At 46.2% G+C, this 14,793-nt stretch overlaps 1 protein-coding gene and 1 long non-coding RNA gene across 2 annotated transcripts in view; one reads left to right on the top strand and one right to left on the bottom strand.

Annotated features, from left to right (window-relative positions):
* Positions 1 to 2,423: 2,423 nt before the first annotated feature.
* The window catches only part of SLC7A2 (solute carrier family 7 member 2), a 55,561-nt gene continuing 43,191 nt past the window's right edge, over positions 2,424 to 14,793 (top strand). The window contains exon 1 of the mRNA XM_037055260.1: positions 2,424 to 2,583. The gene's annotated coding sequence lies outside the window, so the exon portion shown is untranslated. The remainder of the gene's footprint in view (positions 2,584 to 14,793) is intronic.
* On the bottom strand, positions 3,705 to 4,784 carry LOC118993108 (uncharacterized). Its single transcript, XR_005067775.1, has 2 exons — positions 4,510 to 4,784; positions 3,705 to 4,233 (listed from the first exon to the last, which is right to left on the bottom strand). It is a non-coding gene; the product is annotated as an uncharacterized LOC118993108 (long non-coding RNA).

Raw genomic sequence — 14,793 nt, 5'->3', positions numbered from 1 at the left:
CAGTGAAAACTGATGGAGTAACTCCAGAGAAGGGGAGGTGTAGCCCCTCGGGGGAGAGCAGTACTCATCCGGGAAGAAGATGCTAATCCCATTCTGAGCAGCAGGAATACTGTGAAAGAAAATGCGAGTGAAGATGAAGTCAAAATAACTTAATGCACTTCAAATGTTTTGTTTCCGAATCGCCTATTCTAATTCCCCTCAACTGCCACAGCCTAGTTTAGAGACTCACACTAGATCCATAGCCATTCTATTCTTTCTACACCAAAACACGTTTTAAACGTGGAGAAAGAACCAAAGATCCGGTGAGGGGTTCAGTTAATCAACAATTTCAAACAGGAAGGGGACTATGTAAATCAAAGACTCCAGCAGGTCCAGATAGCCATCGAACTTTGAGTTTGTGAAAAAGGACTTACTAACTTTTCCTTAGAGATGAAATAGTTTTTATTATTTACACAAACGAACACAATGCGCCTTTGTTTTAGGAAGTACCCAATTCCAATGGGCAAATTACCAGACAGACTCAGAGATTGGTATTCTGACTACACTGTCAGTTTCTAAGTGCCAAATAGTGTATCCCAAAATCATTATGTTCCTGCCTAATCACCAGCGGGCCCTTCAGGGTGTTTATTTATTTATTTGTTTCTATTTTGGGGAGTGAGCCCGGCACTTTGGACGCTTACTGGGGGTTCAGCCTTGGCCACTGTGGGCACACAGCCAGTCTTTCTTAACTCTTTTTAGAAAGATTTTATTTATTTATTTTATAGAGCAGAAAGGAGGGGAGAAGAGAGGGAGAAAAAGAAACATCAATGTGTGGTTGTTCCTCAAGGACCCAAACTGGAGTCCTGGCCCGCAATCCAGGCAAGTTACCCTAGATTGGGAATCAAACCAGCGACCCTTCGGTTCCCAGGCCGGTGCTCAATCCACTGAGCCACACCAGCCAGGGTTCCTTTAGGGTGTTTAAATACAAATATGTGAGGGGAATAAATCATCTCTTAAACTTAAAAACAGCAAGCTGTATTTGAAAAACACACGTGTACGATTTTAGATTGGATCCCTTCACGCTCAGAAATGAGATCCAGTACACGGAGACTCCTGGGTGCTGATGCCTCCCAGGCTTTGTGGGATTGAGTGAATTTGGGGCTGAGGGCACAGTATCATTTCTCTCCATCACTGACGAAATTTTTGCACAGGGGATCTGCGTTGTACGGTAAAAATAAGCTTATGTGGAGAGTCTCCTCCGTTACACAGGACACCCACTAGAACAGATAATACTCTTGTAGCCACGGTGTGATTTCCACTCCCATTCTTCAGTGTGGGGGGTGGATGGCTTCACATGCACAAGAACTTCAGAAATAGTCACTGGGATTTTGTGCCTGTAGCATTTCCGTGGGTGAAATCTCAAATCTCTAGCCAGATTCTCTTGGGAACACATGCCTTTAAGAATGATTTAGTGTGTGACATTAAAAATATATGTGTACGACTGGAACTTAGCCAAAGTTAATATTATTACTGGTGAATGAATAAAAAGATGTTTACCAACATTTTAAACAAAGTAAGGTAAAACTTTCTATCAAACGAAACTAATAATACACACTCGTTGCCTCCTTTCGGATGAAAATCAACATAGTTATGCCTTGTGACTTCCATCTTATCAGAGACTCCTGAAGTGAACAGAAGCACAGATGAGACACCTCCATCCGTGGTTTCTTGGAAATAGCAGATGTCATTTTCTTAGAGCCCACCCCCCAAATAAGCAGGACTACCTATGCACATGGTTGGTGTTTCAAAATAGCAACTGCTCAATTTTTATAAACCTTCACGGCTTTTGAAGGTGGAGCAATGCTGTTTAACATAGCACACGCACTTAGGCGTCTACTATCATCATCATAATTATACTACTATTATTATTTTCTTATTTACAGATTTTTCTGAAAATGAAAATGAGGTGAGATGACTGGGGTTGGGGGAGTGGTGGGCAGTAAATGCAGACAACTGTCATTGAACAACCTAATTTAAAAAAAAAGAAGAAAGAAAATAAAGGCCAAACAACAACAACAACAACAACAAAAACCACTAGGAAGAACACCGCTTAGAAGCAGCTTCTGGAGGGCGGCTGAGGCTGGATCCTCCACGGGGAGAGAGAGATCCAGGACCGCTCGGCTTCGGTTCTCACTCCCTGCAGGGCCTGGTGTCCCCCGCCGGACTGGGCGTCCCCACCCGCCCAGCCCCAGGCCGGCGCACGCTCGGGAATGTCCCCGCTGCGGTCCCCGAACCCCAGCGCCAGGACGCCGCCTACCGCCAGGATTGGTGGGGCGGGAAGCGGGCTCGCGTGGGGGAGGCGAGAGCGGGGGGAAGGGCGGGGAGGGGCGGGGCCTCCCGGCCCCGCGCCCCGCCCCGGGAGAGGCTACTCAGAGGGGCGCCCACGTGCCCCGGCCGCCTTCTGCAGCGCTGCAGCCGGAACGCTCCTCTCCGCGAGGTCGGCCAGGCGGCGGTTGGCGCTCCAGCTTCCTGAGCCCCGGGACCCGACCCTCTCCAGCCGCTCACCCTCCACCGCCCACTAGGCGCGGCCCTCCAGCTGCCCCAGTAAGTGGCCATGTCTCTGGCCTCCCGCGGGGGCCGTAGGCGATGAGGGGGCCTAGGCGCCGGGGCCGGGGAGGAAGGGCTGGGGCAGGGGCGTAGAGGGCTCACTTCCAGCTGCGCGCAGCTGCCCCGTGGCCGCGCTCCAGCGACGATGAGAAGGGGGTCCCGGGGCTGCGGGACGGGGCTGCCGCCGCGAACCCTCGTCCGTAGGGCCGCGCTCTGGGCAGCGCTTCTCCCCTTTGCGCGCCCGGGGTCTGAGCGGGCGCGCCAATCGCAGGAGCTGGGGGACCGCCTGGTGTGGCGACTCAGTGAAGGGCCCTGTAGCCACAGTTGTCACGAGGGTCCCCGGGCACCCCTCTCCGGGAGAGCAGATCGGGCCTCCCCACTTTCTGAACACCGATGGGTCCCTGAAGCCGCCTCCTGCCACCTTGGGATTCTTGGGTTAAATATAAAACACCGCTGGGAGTTTTGGAAGCTTTTTCACTAAATCTTAGACCTGCCCGGGGCTGGCAGGACAGGTAAGGTAGCCCGGTCGTGGTGCGGTGTTTGGGATGTTTTTAAAGTAAATGGGTGCAGTTTTAAATCTGTTGGAGGTGGGCTGCAGTTTTTAAAGCTTGTTTCCTACGGTCTTCAGCCTTGAACTCGAAATGCCATTCTTGATGCTCAGGGAATCGCGAGGCCCGTTGTCACAGAAATGTTCCTCCAGAGAACTTGACAGCTTCTGTGGACGCGCCCTCCGATCCGTGGAGGAACAAACGCAGAGTTTGTGCCGCAGAGCTATTGACAAGAAATAGCTCACTGGTCATCCGTATGGAAACACTACCGAGATCTCGAGTTAAGATGGTTCAGACCTTCAGACGTTATGCAGAACTGCCTAAAAACGCGTTTAGGTGGCAAGGCGTACAGGTCTCGAGGTGGGGATGTGTTCAGTGTCATCCCAGTAGAGCTCTCTCAAGTGGTGGCTGGGGGTCTAGAGCGCGAATTTAGAGTGTAGGGGTTCTCCAAGTGGGTACTTTCTCATTCTTGCCCCAGCCGGTCTTTAAAACTTCAGTTGCCTTTCACCCCCCTCCAACTAATAATAATTATGTCCTCAGCAAACTGCAAACATTTCTATTTGTGGTCTCTTTTTCTAGGGGTTGCACAGAGTAAGAATACTCATGATATACCTTCTCGAGGTTGGCTTTCCCCCTTTTGTCCTGCTAAATCCTTTCCCCCCTTTAATTACACTACAGCCGAACTCCAAATGACTTCTCAGTGCAGAATGGCATAATCGTTTCTTAGTTCTCCTTTTACCAAAGGGTTGCTAATCGGCTACTCTGGGTTGATTCTGGGAGGCCACGTCATTTGTTAGGATTTCTCACAATTTCTCCCTTGCCCCTCCCATGGTTTCCACTGTGCCTTGATTAGGGAATGTCATTTATCTTAGGGCATCTTAATCTTCTAGGGTTTGCCAGGGCCTTGGAGACCAGCGTGAAATCTGGGTGGTATCTGTGGGGATTCAGTTTGCAGATGCCTTGGCCTCTTGTGAACGTCAGCAAAGCCCTTTATCACTGTCAGGAGCCAATAAACACGAGTAGAGGCTGGAAGGGGAGACCTGGTAGCTGCTGGAGTTTAAAAAATCCAGAATAGTAGCTCAGTGGATTGAGGGCAGGCCTGTGAACCAAAGGATTGCGGTTTGATTCCCAGTCAGGGCACATGCCTGGGTTGCAGGCCAGTTCCCAGGAGAGGACACATGAGAGGAAACCATACATTGAAATTGCTCTCCCTCTCTCCTTCCCTTCCCCTCTAAAGATAAATAAATAAAATCTTTTAAAAAATCCAGAATAGAGTTTTCCATCTTGTAGTCTCCCCTGTTTTCATCATGTGAGCACATGGGCCTGCAGAATTGCCACGCTCAGGGTTCTTGCTTTCCGCAGCACACCCGCTCACCTTTGCAGGTAGAGTGCCTAGTCCCCTTCCTGGACCACCCAGCTTGTGTTCTCGTCTCTTGCTTGTTTGCCAAAGCTACCGCTGTTCCTCCTGGCTCCTCTGGTGGGACCTGGAGCCCCCATCTGTGGCCATTTCGTCTGTGTACAGCCCACCTTTTCAAATGGGCTTTCCCTTCAAGTTTTCCTTTGGCGGCTTCTCAACCTCGTTTCTGTCTTCCCTGCTGTTCTGTTACCTGTGCTCGCTGCTTCATATCTGCCCTACCCAGAAATTCATATATTTTTGAGGTGTTCAAAGCCACCTGCTGGTTTTATTGGGGTGACCTTCAGTGACCCAACTTTCAGCACAGAACCTTGAAAACACCCTGATGCTGCTATTGATTTCCCCAAACGTGATGTGAACACATGGATTTGAAGGACTGGCCCCTTATGGGCGACTTACTGGATGTTAGAACAAAAGCAATATTTCTGAGGCCTGCTTGTGCTAAAAATCTCAGTTAAACTTCTGATTTCAATTATGTGGTACTCCTGGTCTAAGTGGTTTTGAAAGTTTAAGTGGTTTACTCATTTCCACGCCTTTAATCTGAATATTCCAAACCACATAGATAAAGCCATGGCCTTCATTAAAAAAATAGAATTGTTCTTTTCATTGCCTTCTATTTTAATAACTTTTTAAAAAGATTTTATTTATTTATCTTTAGAGGGGAAGGGAAGGAGAGAAGGAGAGAGATATCAATGTACGGTTGCCTCTCGCATGTCCCCTGCTGGGAACTGGCCTGCAACCCAGGCATATGCCCTGACTGGGAATCGAACCGTGATCCTGTGGCTCGTAGGCCCATGCTCAATCCACTGAGCTACACCAGCCAGGGCTGTTTTAATAACTTTTTGTTCTTCCGTGTAACACAGTGTGTGGCCCACAATATATTCTCCGTATGCCTTCATTTTGACTGAATGCCACTGAAAGGGTGTTAGTCTGTTTCAAGCATCTGCTTTCTCTTTGAAAGTTAGTGAGTCCCCACTCTGTACCAGACGCTGAACCGGCGAAAGGAATGTGTAGCTTCAATTCTAGAGGGATGCCATGCTTGCTTTTACATTCTGTAAACCTTCCACTGAGGGATTTTCAGAGGAGGTTTTGCTTTGCTGTAATTTTACGTGAGATAACCATACCTGTGAACAGATGGCCTCCGCACCACCTACCCCAGGAAACAAGTAAGGAGCACACTCATCCATGACTTAATGATGGGAAAACGTTCTGCGAAATGCCATGTTAGGCGATTTCGTTGTTGTGTGGACATCACAGAGTGCACTCATGCTATCCTGGGTGGTACAGGCTGCCACACACCTAAACCACGTGGTGTAGTCTATATCAGGCCGCAGAACAAAACAACAGGAGATTAAATTGTGATTAAGTCAGAGAAAATGATCAAGAGACGAGTTACGAGGCTGCTGCCAGTGCAACAAAGCCTACTGCTCAAAGCAAAATTTTTTTGTCAGTAGAAAAAGTACACTCTAGAATAATGATAAAAGTATAATATAGTAAATTTACAAACCGATAACCTGGTTGTTTATGGCCATCTTCAAGTATTCTGCATTGCGCATAATTGTGTGTGATGCCCTTTTGCGTGGCCGGTAGCACAGCACCAGCACTGGCACAAACACGTAAGTAACGTGTTGTGCCCTGACCTTAGGACGGCTGTGCTGTCGCAAGGTGATAGGAATCTTTCGGCTCCCCTGGAATCTCACGGGACCGCCCTGCAGATGCTGCCCCTGGTCCATCTCTGACCAAAATGTCGTTAAAGCAACACATGCCTGTGTATGATGACTGCACACATCTTTCACATGAAAGATGAAAATGACTGTATATGAAGATGGCCACTTACTATTCCAGCATCAAAAGCACATGTCTGTGGTGCTTTTGTTTCAGGGGTGGTGACAGATTTGTCCTGATGCTTCTTAACTTTCCCTGTAGGTGCCTTCCTGGAAGTGTGGTTGGTGCCGTTGGCACAACCAAGCCAACAGCTGAGGGTTCGCTTCCACCAGGCTCTAACTAGTTTACCAGGCTCTAACCAGCTGAGTTAAGATCATCAGAGCATGATCTACCTATTCGCTTTTCTTGTCCAACTTGGTAAACATGACTGTTGTACATTAACCTGTGGAAGCAAGCGGTAGACGATTGTTTTTCCTGTGGGTCTGGGACTCCTTTAAACTTGAAGTGTTTCTGAGAAGAGCTTCCACTGCCATTAGTTAACCTTCTCGTTGCTAAGTACCCTTGGCGTTGACTTTAAGATTTTAGTTAGTGTCGTTTGTATTTGAAGGCTGGCTTCAGGTGTGTGGGTCACATCTCTTCCGTTCTTATTTGGACTTCAACTCTCTCCTCCAGGAAAGCTGTGGTTCTCCGTTTTGCTGGATGGGCACACACGTAATAGGTTGTTAAAATCTTGGGGTGTCTTGCATCCAAGACGGAATCATCAAGCTAGAGTGTCCTGTGTGATGGTTCAGTGCGGCAAACGTCTCGTATTTAATTTTATGCCATCTCCCCAACCCAACCGTAGAAAAAGGAGATAAATCAGAAAGCAGAACCCACACCGCTCGCCCATTCAGTGCCGCACACCTGCCCTGCTCCTTACAACGTGAGCCTCACCTCGGGTTGGACATTTCACAACCTTTCTCCCAGGAATTAAGGGGGGAAAGAAAAGGGGCTATTCTGTATTCATTTTTGGAATATTTTGCAAACAATACACAACAAAGAATTTGTATGGCCCTTGTTGATTCTTGCTAGTTTTTCTCTCATTTTTGGAATATTTTGCAAACAATACACAACAAAGAATTTGTATGGCCCTTGTTGATTCTTGCTAGTTTTTCTCCCCAGTTGTGGGGGAAATTCTTTTCTTTCCTTAACCCACTCTGGTTTCATTGAGGCGATCCAAGTCTCCATACAGTCAAAACCTTCTGTAGTGCTGTGCGCGTGGTCAAAGCCCACTTTCTTCCAATGGAGAGCAAGTGATCACAGTGGGTAAGGCTTGATGTCCTTCTACTTTTGCCCATTTCTCTCTCTCTCTCTCTCTCTCTCTCTCTCTTTTTTGGTCAGATTTTAAGATCATTGGATCCATTGCACTTTTTTTTAAAAAAAGAGGTGGTTGTTTATTTAAAAAGTCAAGAAATAAAATAAAGCATAAAGCTTGCCTTTTATGTATTCATTTCCTGTGCTGGCACAAAGATGTGAGTTGGTGCCTCGATCACCGTTTGTAGATAGAGGTGGTTGTGTGCGGTGTTTTCTGGCCTTGGTTCTGGGTGTCGGGCTGTCGCGTCGGTAAACGGAGACCATGGTGCTTGTCACTAGTGGAATGAACAGTTACCGTGTATTGAACCCCAAGGGGAAAATGAGGTCTCTTTGCACTTTTAGGCTTATTTCTTTACTTTCTTAACCCAAACTTGGGGCAGGTTTTTCAGAATGCGGTTCAATTTGTACTGTTGAAAAGCCACACTAAAATCTCTAGAACTTGAAATAACATTGGAGTGCCAGCGGCAGGACATCATCTCTGTGTCACCTGCAATGTGTGTTTTCCCAACGCACGTGGGTTATATGGCCCTCCATGCCCACGTTTGTGCTGCCGGGTTCCTGAAAGAAGATAGCTCTTTGGTGAAAACAACTGGATTTGATTTTTGTGAAACTAATATGCAAACATGTACGGTATTTCGCAATTGTGAAATTATGAGCATCCAACTTAATGAACACTGTTTGCTATATTGGGATTCTCTTGGAATAGGAAATATGACTTTGGAACTTCCATTCTACAAACACCCTCCCAGGGGTTCTGTTTGGAGTCTCCCAGGATCAGCCGTTAGTGAATCCGTTTGGTGAGTATGTGCTGGAGATACCTAAGGCCCAGACCTGGGCCTGTAAAGGAGCAAAGAATAAGTAACTGGGTCTCAGTTCTCTGGGCGTTGACCACCCAGTGAAGGCGCCAACAACACACACAGTGGGAAGAGAACGCTAGTGACCCCGCCGCGTGATACAAAGAGCTGAAGGTGTCAGGAGGAGAGAACACTCTACCCGAAGGTTTTCTTCTTTAGGTGATGTGTCCCCAACATGAATGGAGCGGTCATTCAGCTTGGGTGCTGTCATCACCGTACGGTCCCTGTCATCGCTGTTAAAAAAACTGCTTTTTTCCCCTTCCTCTTGTTGCTCTTTGGTAAAACTGGAGTCACTAACACTTCAGTTCTGGCCAAGCAGTTGCTCATCAAAATTTGCATTTTGGAGAGCAGTGATACTGACCAATACTTTGGCAAAGTTGCTCATTGTTCATTACCCTGGGCCTCTAAAAACAGTTGACTGAAAATTCAAACTATTCTGAAAGGTCTTAGAGGGCAAAGGTAAAGCACACTCTGAGATTATATTTCAGGTGGGAATTGTTTGAAGAAATCCTGGGGTGGGTTCCTTTCTACTGGGTACAAATCACTGTGCAATGTTAATGTTTAACGGACCTTAGGGGCTCAGAATTCCATTTATCATAATTCCTTATTTGCAACACACTACTGTCATCCCATTATTGGTTACTGTCTGACCAATAACTATGATTAATCTTAGGTTCTTGGGTTGAGTGGTGGATGGATATTCACTGTATTATTATTCTACAATAACCTATGAGTAAATTAAATTTTAAATGCATTTCTCCTGACTAAATTAGTAAATAAAAATTTTTTACAAATGTCTCTTCTTCTGTAATTTTCAAATAGAAAGCACCTCTATTGAACAAAATGTCCCCCTTTTCTTCAGAAGAACAGAAATTGCTTTACAGAGATTTTTTTTTGCTTTCTGAAATCCTCTTTAGACAGGCATACCATTCTAGAACCCCACAACAGAGTGAATCGTAATCTTTTTGCTGGTGGAGGGTCTCGCCTTCAATTTGTGAAAAGCGCAGTGTCCCTTGAGGTGCCCTAAAGCGAAGGGCAGTGCAGTGAGGCCGTCCTGGACGCACTTCTGCGACGTCCCTTCCCCGTCTCCCAAGGCAGAGGGGGCTTTTATTTTCCCATGGGCTTGTTAGTCCACAGGATGTTTGCAACTCACTGGTCCTGATAAAATTTGAATGAAAATTTCCTAACAGCTTGTATCAACTTGGGTTTGAATTCCTCTGGGAAAAGCCCCTGTTTAAAAAATTCAGGCTACTCCGTATAGACCCCTTTGTCGGCTTTGGTGATCCTATTAAGCAAGACCATTTTCTACGTGTGTGTGAGTCCAACAGCAAGTTGTACCTGGCTTTGCTAATTCTGTGTAATTGGACCGATTGTCTCAGAGACATTTTCATGAGACCTAGAAGGAGCCCTAGGTGGGTTTTGACACCCCATCCTGAGGCATCTTTAACATTCAGGAATGTGTGGGCCACTTGAGGAATTCACCTTTGTTCCAGGGTAGCCAGTGCAAGAAAAGGAAGCCACCTTGGCTCTGATGAATCAAGCCAAGTTGAGATGCTCTATTGATTGGACTTTTATGAAGGAGTTGACAGAAGGAGTAATAAATGTCATCTAAGCCCAAGACCTGCCGAGAGTTGAGTGTGCTCATCACCTTCAAACAAAATGGCGCTGCTCAGTGTTTCAGCGAGTCCCAGCGTGCAGCATATGCTGTGCACCAGCTCTAGGCTTGTGCGAGGGTGTGCCAGGTGGTGAATGAGGTGCCCCCGGGGACCTCAGGTCCGTCTCTGTCGAGCTTCATGGTGTCCGTAGTTACTTTCCTACCAAGTCCTCTTCTCTTTGGCTTGTTAGTCTACATTATGAATTTACAGTAACACGTTAGGGGGAGAGTTAAAGGTCACATTCCTTGCAGAATTATACTGATATTCACGACTTGAGATCCGCGCTGCTTGAGCCGTCTCTGAAATTCCACTGTGCAACTCTTGAAAGATCGGACAAGCAGATCAAGTGGGAGAACAAACGAGTCAGGTTGAAAAGAAGCGATTGCATGGATTGACTGTTGTATATGTTTCCTACAGTTTTCATCAACTGCATTCGAACCAATGGTACTTCCAGCTCTGGGACATACACAGGGGGAGCGCCTCCTCTTGCAGTCTGATAGTCTCTCCTTTCTGATTATGTGTATGCTTCAGTGGAAGGAAGGAGATCCACACGTTTACACATAAGATGCCCCAGCCCCAATGATTTGTGTAAGATTTCTGGGAGTTCACAACGCCCTGGATTCCACCCAGTGGACACTGAGGGTTCCAGGAACCCAGGATGCAACCCCTGCAGCTCAGAAGCCACGCTTTCGCCTGGGAAGCCTATCTTAGGAGAGAACCCTTTGGGGCAGGGCGAGGCCTTCTTGGTCATACCCCTTCCGTCTTGCTGATGTGAGGCTGCTCGTGGCCTCCACAGAGGAGCAGAGAGCCAGCTCGCGAGCAGTGTGACTGTGGGAGGTGGGCAGTTACAAAGCTTTGGCAATGGCACAGTGATGACCTTCCCATCTGTGCGATGGTGGGAGCGTTTGCCTGGCCTCAAAGGGACACTTTGAACTTTAGTTGTCTCCAGTGTCACCACCCCTGTGTCCTCCAGATTCTCAGGTCCATGAGTTTCTCTGTCTCCCTGTGAGCCAGGAAGTAAGTTTGATTCGAAGTTCAGCTGAGATCGCTGTAACTGAGGAGTTATAAATACATACATAAATGGGAAGGAAAGGAAATGACGGGTAAGAGTAGTCAGTGCCCTCTTTTCTTACCTAAACTTGGAGCATCTTTACTGTGACATTTGAAATCCAACCTTGCAGCCCAATGTCAGTCTGATGTGACTCTTCCTGGAGCATCACTGCAGAACGCAGTCAGTTCTGAAAGTGTATAATAACCTACAGCTTTTCTTTCTTACTTGTCATGTTGATGTAATAATGTGCCTAATGAATAGCAGGCACAGCAAGCAATTTAAAAGTTGATTTCTCTACTGAAATTCTTATCTTTTGCAAAACTTGCTTTGTAAGTGGTTAAGATTTGTAATGTTTTGTTGCAAAACAAAGCCCTCTACAAATGCATTACATTTGTCACACGGGTTGTGTAGGTGGAGTTGGGCTTGTGTGTGCTGCGCTCATCAAGAAAACAGCACAAAGCACATTTACATGCCATTGAGAAACAATAGTGGGTGTTGATGACATTCATACTGTTACAGCCTGGACAACATATCCCAGGCTCATCCTGTTTTAAGCTCTCATGAAACTTAGAATGTCGCCTTTAAAGTGAAATCACTTTTTTTAATTAGATGGTACTATGTGAATAAGAGAAATGTGGTTATACCTCTGTAAAAATGGCGAGACACTGTTGTGATAGCTGGTTTCATATCTCTTTCTCTAAACTTAATGATGAGCCATGGCTGCTGTGGCTCAGTGGATTGAGCACCGGCCTGCGAGCCAAAGCGTCACCAGTTCAATTCCCAGTCAGGGCACATGCCTGTGTTGCTGGCCAGGCCCCCAGTGGGGGCTGCATGAATGGCAACCACATATTGATGTGAGTTTCTCTCCCTCTCTTTCTTCCTTCCTTTTTCTTTCTGTAAAAGTAAATAAATAAAATCTTTTTAAAAAACTTAATGATGCATTGCAACCTGTGTTGGGGACAATTCCTGAGGCTTCGGAAGGTTCACCTCCAGCCAGAGGCTGGGGACAGTTACTGAATTGCTGGCACGATGTGTATGCCAGGCACAGAGCTGGGCAGATTTGGAAGGGAGGCAGGCTTCTGAGTATGACATTTTAGAGTTCTCTTCTAAGATTAAGAAGCAGATCTTAAGAGGTGTAACTCATCCGAGGTCAGGCAGCTAGGGGCAGTGCGAAGGCCTGACGTCAAGCATTTTGACTTAACAAGAGCACCGATTCACACGTGGCCATTCTGCTTTTTTGAAATCACTATAATATACTAATTATGAGGCAAGAATCTCATAAATGGGGATAAGTGCAATTTTAACTGAAAAGTTGTTAGATTTTAATATATTTTGGAAATGAACATTTGAATAAGACACTAGCATAGGACATTCGTCTGATGTTAATGTTTTAAAGCAACATGCCTTTATCCACCTCAAGATGGAGAAATGTAATCTTAACCTAAAGTGGAGACCGTACATGTGGGTTCCGAGCCATCTGAGGTTGTTAGGGTTTAAATCTCATAAATGGTGCTTCTGAGCAGGTGAGTTCTGTTGGGAATGCTACTGGGCTCTCTTCTTTAGACGGCTGTATGAGTTTTTATTTTTTCTGATCATCGTGGGTAACAGATGGTTTGCACTTAGCTCAGTGAACCAAACCAAAAAAAGAGCAGACTTCACATAAAATTTCTGTTGATGGTGCATTTTGTCTCGCAGAGGCGGATCATATGAACTCTCTGAATAATGAATAACATATTTACATTATTCTGGTCTTTTCTGGTGAGAACAAACAACCTAATATTGTCACTCTAAAGGTGATTATAAATTCAAGCATTGCCCTGTGCTTACTGCATTGCTAACTCTAGGGGTGCCGCATTCCCCGACCGCGTCTAAAACCGATAAATTGTTCCAGCGACTCTGAACACTGAAGGCACCAGTTTTTCCACCAAACTACTGGAAATAGTATTGAATTGGTTTTATAAGGATTTTGAGCCTTAAAGCAAAGCCAGAAGAACCCACATTATTTTTCTAATCCCAAATTTGAAAGTATGCAGTACAATCATGATCTAAAATTGGGCTTTCTGTGGACGTCCCATCGCCGGCCTGTTCACAGCTATTGGTTAACTCTGTGCGCAGTGGTGAGAGGCGGGGGTGACAGTTGCATGAGACAGGTGGGACGGTGTCACTAGAGTAGTGGTAGCTTGACTAGTGATGAGTGCAGACACCTGCTGTAGTTGCTGGTACCAGTGGTAATTTCAAGTTCAATTGAAAGACTCTTCTGTTTTAAGAATGGGCCTGTACTTCATCACACACAATTTAATGCATTACGTGTTAGACCAGAGGCCGCAGTAAAGTTAAACTATATAATTTCACTTCTAACTCTCTATGCATGAGTCACAACTCAAGCTATTTCCAAGAATTTGAAGAAAAGTGCTCTGTTAATTGAGCTATGTTAATGTCTCTTGAATGGGGTAAAGGGAGAAAAAAGAATGCAAGAAATCCTTATTTTTTTTACCTTCAAAATATGATCTATGTAGAACAATGTTTAAGGGGGAGAAAGTAACTTTGCTGTGGTGTCCACTTTGATGAAACTTCTACAGAGGTTCTTTCCAGAATTGAATCTGCCACATCTTTAAAGGTATAATGGTCGGAATTGATAGTTTTAGTGAATCATGGGATTCTAGGCTCAGAAGAAGCTTACATGCCCCTGCCTGTTCTAGAAGAAAAACAGCAAGCAGCCCATTCTCATTTATTATTCCCTGGGGTTTCCCACCAAGAGCCCACCTCTTCACACCTGGTTTGCCCCTGCTCACAGTTGTAGGAGACCCTGATAAGGAGCTGGGATGTGCCTGGGGGTAGTAGCCACTGGTGGCTGGTTAAGATGATGCAGCTCATAATTGAAAGAATATTAATTAGCATCTTGTTCCAGGGCCTCTTCTTCCCTCCACCTCTTCCTCTCCTCCTCTCTCATTTTTCTTCTACTTGGAAGTGCAAATGCACAAACTATCCGGTTACACCTGGGCCTAGTGCTCCCCAGAGGCACAGCTATCCTGGCTGCGCTCTTTTGCGGACCGTGCTCTCTCTGGGCGTCTCCCTTCACTATCTGCTGTCCTTGGCGTGTAGGCTGTATTTTCTCCTTTGGATAAGGTCAGCCTTGAACAGCGTTGCTACATGGTCTTGGCAAAGGCATCGGGGCGCACGCCAGTGTGTGCGGGACACCACATGTCAGCACCCCCACCCTGTGGTGTCTTTGCTTTCCTCCTCTCCTCTCCTCTCTTCCTAAACTCCCTTCCCCCCAGTCCTGTCTGTAAGCACGAGGTTGAGGGTAACTGGCAAGGCCTTCAGCAACACTCTGTGATTTGTGAGAAAAACCTGTCTCCCCGTACCGTCTGCAGCATCACAGTGACTGCGAGGAGTAGTACTCTGTGGTTCCTCTAAAAATGGGCGGACGTTGTGCTTTCTCCAGATGCCAGCCTCTCCGTTAGTCATCACGCTTAGTCCTTGCTTTTCTCAGTGACTTGTAAGTGGAGCTAGAAAATGCTCAGCTCATAATTTAAATTTACGTAGTATATTTACAGCTTTACGACCGCCTGTTATTTTCAGTGATCACATTTGCTGTTGTAAAAATTGTTTGCAGGACAGATTTAGTGAATTAGCTGCATCCTCAGTAATATCTGCCTCTAAAACA

This window comes from Sturnira hondurensis, unplaced genomic scaffold, assembly GCF_014824575.4.
Source record: "Sturnira hondurensis isolate 20B ecotype Veracruz unplaced genomic scaffold, ASM1482457v3 Scaffold0008640, whole genome shotgun sequence".
In the NCBI taxonomy this organism is placed as follows: Eukaryota; Metazoa; Chordata; class Mammalia; order Chiroptera; family Phyllostomidae; genus Sturnira; species Sturnira hondurensis.
This window is presented reverse-complemented; position numbering and strand designations above follow the sequence as displayed.